This window comes from Acomys minous (genome assembly GCF_964271855.1).
Source record: "Acomys minous genome assembly, chromosome: 5".
Taxonomy (NCBI): Eukaryota; Metazoa; Chordata; class Mammalia; order Rodentia; family Muridae; genus Acomys; species Acomys minous.
In genome coordinates this window covers 112536197-112545113 of record NC_140494.1, presented here as the reverse complement: position 1 = coordinate 112545113, position 8917 = coordinate 112536197, and the positions used below count along the sequence as shown (strand labels likewise).

The 8917-nt window shown below is 42.3% G+C and overlaps 1 long non-coding RNA gene across 2 annotated transcripts in view; it reads left to right on the top strand.

Annotated features, from left to right (window-relative positions):
- Window positions 1-3179: 3179 nt before the first annotated feature.
- Window positions 3180-8917, top strand: part of LOC311597683 — a 30048-nt gene continuing 24310 nt past the window's right edge. Inside the window, exon 1 of one of the 2 annotated variants that reach the window (XR_014779322.1) lies at window positions 3180-3475. This is a non-coding gene — a long non-coding RNA (uncharacterized lncRNA). Of the gene's footprint in view, window positions 3476-5885; window positions 6039-8917 lie in introns of those variants that run through there. The other variant, XR_014779323.1, reaches the window with a different exon arrangement.

Below are 8917 nucleotides of genomic sequence, written 5' to 3'. Positions count from 1 at the left end.
TTCTTCTAAGCTCTGAGAGATTAGAGGGCAACTGCAGTGGTATGGCCCTGAGGCTCTGAGTGGGAAAACAACAACAAAATATGACACAAAATGAGCCCTACGATTTATGTATCTTATACACAGACCTCCTGTGCTTTGGACAGGCATACAATCATGCACACGCGCGCGCGCGCACACACACACACACACACACACGTGCACGCATGCATGCATGCACACACATTTTTTCATTATCTGTTTAGATACTGGAAACCCCTCTGAGAAAGGAATACTTATATTTCATTGCACATTTATTTCCCAGAGTGTGCACTGTGGCTTTGGAATGCAGTGCCCGGCCATAAGGCATAAAGAGTTTAGAGGAGTCGCTGATGGGATTTGATATTTGCCTGTGTCTGGTGCTTCTGAAATCTTTAACCTTTTCACTGGGCTCATTGTTTTCTGGCTTGGGGTAGGCGGATCCTAATTAACTATGCAGCTCAGACAAGGTTTCTTGCTTGGAGTTTCCTTGCTTCTTCGTACATAAGTCAAGGTGCTCTTTCACTGAGTGTCTGAGTCTGCTTCCATCACTGGGCCCTCAGTCCTTTGAGTCTGTCACCTATACCATGTATTGCTTTTAACCTTGTTTGGTTTTCTTGTCTTTTGCCTGGAAGCTCTTACTCAGCACGGTACAATAGGGGCAAAAACATTTGCAAGTGGGAAACATGAGCCTTATCAAAATACTAACCGAGGCAGTTTTGAACACAGAAGAAGTTGGATTGTGTCCATCAGTGAGCTAATGAGGAAACAGGCCCCTAGAGAGATTTTTGTGAACTGCATCTTCTCAGAGAGTCTGGTGATTGAGTTGAGCATAGACCCTAGGTCTCCTGATTTCTTTTTTTAAATGTTGTTTTTATTTTGCAAATAAAAATGTATGTCTTCCTTCTTTCCTCACTGGGGCCTTATACTTGATAGAAGCACTTTACCAGAAGAAAGATAGTTTCAGCTCAAGGTTTCATGACTGGGAAGGCATGGCAGCCACCATGCATTGGGAGTGTGAATTGCCATGTTCTTGTCTATCTCCTTGGCTGACTGACTAGACAGAGAAAGAGAGACAGACAGACAGACAGATGACAGAGAGATAGAGAAACAGAGAGAGAGCGACAGAGACAGATAGAGGAAGAGAGACAGTAATGGAGAGATGACTGAGAGAGAGAGACAGATAAGCACACATATACACACAGAGAGAAAGAGACAGAGACAGAGACAGAGACAGATTGGGTTGGAAATAGAGCCATGCTATAATCCCAAGACTTGCTTTCCCTTCTCACCCCTGCAGTGTACCTGCATTGCCATGCTAGGCTCCATCTTTAATCACATCTCTATGGCAAAGAAAGAGAGGGACAGATTAAGTGTCACCTCTTAAAGATCCAACAGCATCCCAAAATAACTTATTAAGCTGAGGACCAAGTATTTAAACACACAAGGCTATAGAGGACATCACACTCAAAATGTAAGGACACACCTCTTAGAGATAAGAACCTTTAAATTTACACTTTAAGTAGTTTTTCAGAATTTATTTCATTGTTACTGGCTTTAGTCACAATGCTGATCTCTTAAATGCATTCTTCTCATCCAAATGAAATTATGTATTCTTTGATCAGCATCTCTTAATTGTTTTTTTCTCACTTGCTGTGGCTTTATAGCATCTCCTTCTTCAACATATAAAAACATCTAAGTTCACTGACTTAGTAAAAGGACTGGTGGAAAGGTCTTTTCTAGTGCCATGGACACACTCTCTCCTCTGTCCCTTGCTCTTCTTCACCCTGCAGGAAGGGGAGAAACCTCAGAAGTACATGCTTTCACTGCCCAAGAGTCAAGGCCAGGGGCCATTAGCAAAAGCATTACAACTAGTTCCTACAAAGAGCTAAGATGTGATCCCCATGGCAACATGCCCAGAGTAGAAATGGCAGTTGCACTGCATCAGGGAGCTGGTTGTTAGCTGTGGAAGACCACAGAGATAAGGAGCTCCTTGGGACCCATGATCTCATTCTGGTGATGCTGGATGCCAGCCAGTTTGTAAATGAACGAGCCTGAACAAACTTGATTTGTGAAGCTCTATAGACAAGAGTCAAAAGATTCAGATTTCAGAGTTGCCTGCATCTTGTCAAGGAGCTGGTCATTTTACCTAGTTCTGGTAAATGACTGAACCCCATATTGTATTTTTAAAAAACAGATTCTTCTATCATACAATACATTCTGAGCACAGTCTCCCCTCCCTCCACTCTTCCCAGTTTTCTTTGCTACCTCCCTCAGATCCTCCTTCCTTTCCCTTCAGAAAAGAGCAGACCCCCAAGAGACAACAACCAAACATGACAAAGCAAGATACAGTAAGACAAAGCAAGAGCCCTCACCCTGAGGGACGAGGCAACCCAACAGGAGGAAAAGAGTCCCAAGAGCAGGAAAAAGAGTCAAAGACACACCCATTCCTACAGTTAGGAGTTGCTTAAAAAAAAAACAACAAGCTAACAGCTGCAACATACACACAGAAGATCTGATGCAGATTCTTGCAGGTCCTCTGCTTGTTGCCTCAGTCTCTGTAAGTCCATATGTGCCCTGCTTAGTTGATTTAGTGGGCCGTGTTCTCCTAGTGTCTTTCATCCACTTTGACTTCTACAATCTTTATGACCCTTTCTTCTCTGGGATTTCCCAAGCTCCAATGGAGGGACTCCTAACTTAGACTCTGTCTTCACATAATATCTTGCTGTGGGTCTTCCCATCTGTTCCCATCTGCTCCCACTGGAAGCCTCTCTAAAGACACCTGGACAAGGCACCCATCAATGAGTGTAGCAGAATATTATTTCATTGGTTTTATTTGTTTATTTGGTTGGTTCTATCCTAGGTCTGGGCTATCCCATCTCAGTTTCCTGTCCCTCCAAGCAATGTTAGGCATGGGCTCCCAGGAGTGAGCCTGGAGATAAATCAGATATTGGTTGGCCACTCCCACAAGTTCTGTACCACTGTTGCCTCAGCACATCTTGCAGATAGGATATACTGTAGGTCAAGGGTTTTGCAGGTGGGTTGCTGCCCATGTTTCTCTTTTGGTAACCTACAGAGTACCTACCAAAGAGTCTAGAACTTAGGGCAGAAGGCTCCATGGAGACACTAGCTGGCTGTGCAGACAACTGGTGTGCGGATGTGGACAACACCTTTGTGGACAACACCTGTGTGGACAACACCTTTGCAGACAACTGCTGTGCGGACCACACAACACTTGTGCGGATAACTGCGGACAACTGGTGTGCGGACAACTGCTGTGTGGACAAGACCTTTGTGGACAACTGGTGTGCTGACAACACCTTTGCGGACAACAGCTGTGCGGACAACACCTTTGCGGACAACAGCTGCTGTGTGGACAACTGCTGTGCGGACAACTGCTGTACGGACAACACCTGTGCGGACAACTGCTGTGCGGACAACTGTTGTGCGGACAACAACAGTAAGTTTGTAAGGTTTTTATTGTCTCTGCTTTTGATATCCACAGTGAATCTATAGTGATCACATAGGATACAGGGAGTTAGTTAAATTTTCTTGCATCTCTTGAGACTTGTTTTGTGTCTGAGTATGTGGCCAGTTTTCAGGATGATTCCATGAGAGTAGAGAAGAAGATATATTCTTTTGTGTTTGAGTTCTGTGAACATCTGTTAAGTCGCTATGGTTTACAGTGTCTGTTAGCTCCAGTGTTTCTGTTTAGTTTGTGTTTGGATGACCTGCCCATTGGTGAGAATAGGGTATTGAAGTCTCTCATTATTAATGTGTGAGGATCAATATGTTATTAAAGCTGTGGTAATGTTTCTTTTACATAAGTGGTTGCCCTTGTGTTTGGGGTATAGACATTAGGAATTGAAATGTCATCTTTGTGGATTTTTCCTTTGAAGAGTATGAAGTTTCTTTCCCCATTTCTTTTGATTAGTTTTGGTTTGGAGTCTATTTTGTTACATATTAAAATGGCAATACCAGTTTGGTACTTAGGTCCTTGCTTGGAATATCTTTTTACAACCCTTTACCCTGGATTAATGTCTATCCTTGATATTGATGTATGTTTCTTAGATGCAGCAGAAGGATGCACATCAATTTTCACATCAATTCTGCTAATCTATGGGTTTGTTTGTTTGTTTGTTTGTTTGTTTTTTGTTTTAGTGGGGGTGAGATTATGATGCAGCAGAAGAATGGATCCTGTTTTCACATTAATTCTGCTAGTGTATGGGGGTTTTCTGTTTGTTTGGTTTTCTTTTCTTTTTGTTTTTTGTTCTAGTGGGGGTGAGATTATTGATATTCAGAGATATCAATGACCAATAATTTTTGATTCCTGTTATTTTGTTGCTGTTGTTGTTGGTGTGTGTGTATGTGTGTGTTCGTATGCACACACTTGTGTGTTTTCCTTCTTTTGGTTTTGCTGATGGGAGAGTATATATTTCCAGTGGTTTCATGGATGTAGCTAACCTCCTTAGGTTGATGGTGTCCTTCCAGTACCTTCTGTAGGCCTGGGCTTATACATAAATATTGTTTAAATTTGACTTTATCATAGAATATCTTATTTATCCCATTTATGGTGATTGAAAATTTTTCTTTGTTAGTAGTCTGGGCTGGCTTCTGTGGGCTCTTAGAGTCTGCAGCACATCTGCCAAGGCCCTTCTGGATCTTAGAGTCTCCACTGAGAAGTCAGGTGTAATTCTAATAGGTCTGCCTTTATATGGTATTTGATCTTTTCCTTTGTAGCTTTTAATATTCTTTCTTTGTTCTATATGTTTAGTGTTTTGGCTATTATGTGATATGGGGGTATTTCTTTTCTGTATGTGTCTTATACTTTGATAGGCATTTTGTTTTTTTAGGTTAGGAAATTTTTCTTTTATGATTTTGTTGAAAATATTATCTGTACCTTTGAGCTGATATTCTTCTCTTTCCTCTATTCCTGTTATTTTTAAGTTTGATCTTTTCATAATGTCCCAGATTTGTTTGATCTTTTGTGTGAGGAATTTTTTTTTTTTTAGATTTTACATTTTCTTTGACCTATGTATGACCTATGTATCCATTTCTTTCATTATATCTTTAATGCCTGAGTTTCTCTCTTCTATTTCTTGTATACTGTTGTTGACGCTTCTGTCGTTCCTGTTCAAATTCCTAAATTTTTCATTTTTATAATTCCCACAGTGTGTGCTTATTTCCGTTCTTAGGTCTTGAACAGTTTTATTCGTTCCCATCAACTCTTTGTTTTCCCTTGGCTTTCTTTAAGGGATTCATTAGTTTCCTCTTTAAGGACCTCTATCAGCTTCATATGGGTGGTTTTAAGGTTGTTTTTGTGTTTCAGCCATGTTAGAATATTCAAGGCCTGCTGTGGTGGCTTGTTGTAGACTGTGTTCTCAAGCTAGAGTCTAGGCCATCTGGATTTGTCTTTGCTGGTGGATGTTTTGCTTCTTGGTTTCCATTTCCTCTTTGGAAACAGAAGGGAACATGGTGGCTGTGTGTCCCCTATGCTCCTGGCCTGCTCGGCTGGTGTGTTCATAGGGAACGCCTGACGGTGTTGGAGGCTGGAGTGTAATACCTGCACCCCAGGTATGAGCGGGGGAAGGGAGGCCAGGAAGGGATGGACTGGGATCCAAGGAGACATGAGGGGGAAGGGGATGGGGGCTGCAGCCGATGGTCTGCTACAGAGCTAGAGACTAGGAACAAGGGATTGGGTCTGCTAGGGGAGCAGAACGAGAAAAGAACAAGCCCTAGGTGGTAAAGTGTGACATGAAGCCATTTTACTTTGTGTCATGGGTACTCTCTGCCACATGCTCAGTGTCCATTTCTTCTGGGAATTGCAAGTGCCAACTCTATGTCTCCTGCAAACTCGCGTTCTACCAAAGCAGTCCTCAGTCTGATTCACAAAGCCCCTTCTTTCTCTATATAGTTTCTCTAGGATCAGAGAAGACAAGCCAACTTAAGAAGATGAGAGGTTAAAAATGAACAACTCTGGCATTGCCCCTGGGTGTCTTCCCTTCATGTCCATCTGCACTGAGGTGAGGGATGAAGCAGACATGAATGGAACTGGAAGTACATGCGTCATTGCCTTGAGTGGCCATTAAGCCCCCGTGTAGGTTCTATGAGAGAGATACCTCAATATACCTCTCCCCTTAAACTATTTCAGACTGAGTGTTCACTGTCCATAACCAAAATAGCCTTGCCTAGCTCACTTATTTTTACTTTGTGCTTAGCTGGTCCCTTGGGTGTTTGTGCTGATGAAGCCAAGCTTTGCCCTGCAGGGAAACCCCTCTGCTCCCCTTGGCTAGTGCCATTCCATTTCTCAGCTCAGTGTTTTACAAATGGTCATCTTGTTTTTTTTTTCCTGAAAACTTTCATCTCCTAGTTGATTCTTTTAAAAGTCACATATTCTAAACTTTTTTTTTTTTTTTTGTTTCAAGACAGGGTTTCTCTGTGTAGCCTTAGCTGTCCTGGACTCCTTTTGTAGACCAAGCTGGTCTTGAACTCACAGAGATCATGTTTGCCTCAACCTCCCTGAATTCTGGGGTTACAGGTGTGTACCACTGCACCTGTCTAGAGATTCCAACCTTTTAAGCATAGAATCTTTGCCATTCTTCACGAGTCTCTGAACAGATAAGAATGTTTAGAGTTTTATGCCCCAGTTTTGTTCTTTGCTCTTCTCACCTTCAATTTGTTTCTCTTTCCAGCTGTATTTGTTTTCTGAGCTCTTAGCCTGACCTTTGACTATGGCGCTCAACCAGGATCATCTACACTGTGGCTGTAATTTTCTGGCAATATCTCCCACTTATTGGTTAGGTTCCCGATTCACCAGTGCCAGGCCTGGGGTCAACTAGGGCCATGTTAGAGTAAGGCCTTAGCTTTATGTACCTTTGGTAATAAGAGAAAGCATCTCAAAGCATCAAAACCCATTAACAAGCATATGGTTAGACCAGTTGCAATTCATCATCAATTATTCTTTTTCTAGTCAGGACCTCATTGTGTACCCAGGCTGTCCTTAAACTCACTCTCCTCCTCCCCCAGTCTCCAGAAACACCTGGCTTAGTCGCTGCTTTGATCATAGATTAATAACATCACTTTCCTACAAAAGTAGCCTCTGTGTTCATGCTCAGATGAGCACAGCTTTCTATAAATTATTCTAGAAAAAAATACAGCAAGAAAAGACAAACGCTCTGTCAGTGTTCTAGGATCATATAATACTCTTTCAAGTCATATCATTCAAATAATACCTTCTCATCTTAATACGTCCTTACTTTTAAATATATTAACATGAACCTGAAAGTAAAAGGATAAGAAGAAATAGTCTATTTTGTTAACAAACATGTACAAATGGCATTCTGCCAACAATTTCTCACACACACCTCAACACATCGCTTTGAGCACCAAGCTATTCTTAACACAATTAAAGTAATTTACCCAGTGTAGTTTCTGTTTGATTTTAAAAGCATTTTTGCTGGAGGAACTACTCAATGGCTGTGCTTCAAAGTGAAAATAAGTAGCTAAGCACCCCATATCATGTCTAAACAGTGCCTGGCTTTTACCAAAAGCTACCGGGGCGGGGGTGCGCTGGGGATAAGGTGTGCAGGGACGGGGAAGGACATAGCAAGACTGCTGCAGATCCCTGTGAAGACCCAGCTCCTGTTGGCTTGAAACGCTCGATGAACACATGTGGGACAGAAATCACAGCGTTGTTTATTGACCTGCATCCCTCGTAACAGCAGCAGGACAGTGCTTTGTGTAAGGACTGTCACCCCACACCAGCCATGTACACCGACTTCCCAAAGTGGACTCAAGGTTGCAGGGGCTAGCTGAAGATTCTAGAGTAAACATTTTCTATTTGAGTGTTTACATCCTTACACAGTCATTTTGAAGGGTGCTGCTTGTCGTATTGTAACATGGGTTGCTGTTGTTTACCAGCGGTCAGAGCAGGAGCAGGGTGGCCGGTGGCGGCGTGGAGGATAGGAGGAGCAGAAGGACTAGGGAGCAGGGAAAGCTGCGGGGTGTGTGTGTGTGTGTGTGTGTGTGTGTGTGTGTGTGTGTGTGTGAACACTCCAGAGGTTGACTTTGAATATCATCCTATAACATTTTCGCTTGGTTTTGAGACAAGGGCTCTCACTGCATTTAATGTGCTCTGTTGCATCTGGATTGACTGGCGAGCTCTGGTGCTTCTGCCCTCAAATGCTGAGGTTAAAGGAGTAGGCCCACATGAGGATGTGGGGGAAAGACTCATCTGGAAAAAAAAATGCACTGTTTTCATTGTTTCTAAGTATTTAGCTTCAAAATCTGACCTCCAATCCTATGTGAGTGCCACAAAGCGCTTTGCCCACTGAGCCATTCCTAGCTCTACAGTTACTATTTGAATTTGAATTGTGACAAATTTGACACCAGGTTAGATCTCTGATTTTTGACCAATCCTCCCCCATGCCTGCACAAGGACTTCTCATTTTTCTCATGCTGGCAATGTAACACTAATATCTATCTATTGTATATGTTGGTCTGTGCTTTATGTAGAATATTCCTAATATCTCCACCTGAAATGTTTTCTGTGTGTCTTTGTAGGTGGACTTTAGTAGGTTAATGAAATTGCCATTTGTCTAGACACTTGTATTAAATGAATGCTTCTTTGAATGACTGTTTTCCATCTTTTCTCTTTTAACCTATTAATATGGTGTATTATATTATTGGGTGTTAAATCAAACTGTGTTCCTGGAATGGACTAAGACTGGCCATGACTTTTACATGTGTGGCCAGATTCAACTTACGGCACCTTTACATGTCTAGGAGAAGGTTGCCCAGCTCTTTTCCCCCCTAATTTTTGATACCTGGTTCTCCTGTCCCTGCCTCCCCCATCTCTGTAGAGGAGCAGGGATTACAGATACATATCCTAGTACATCCAGCC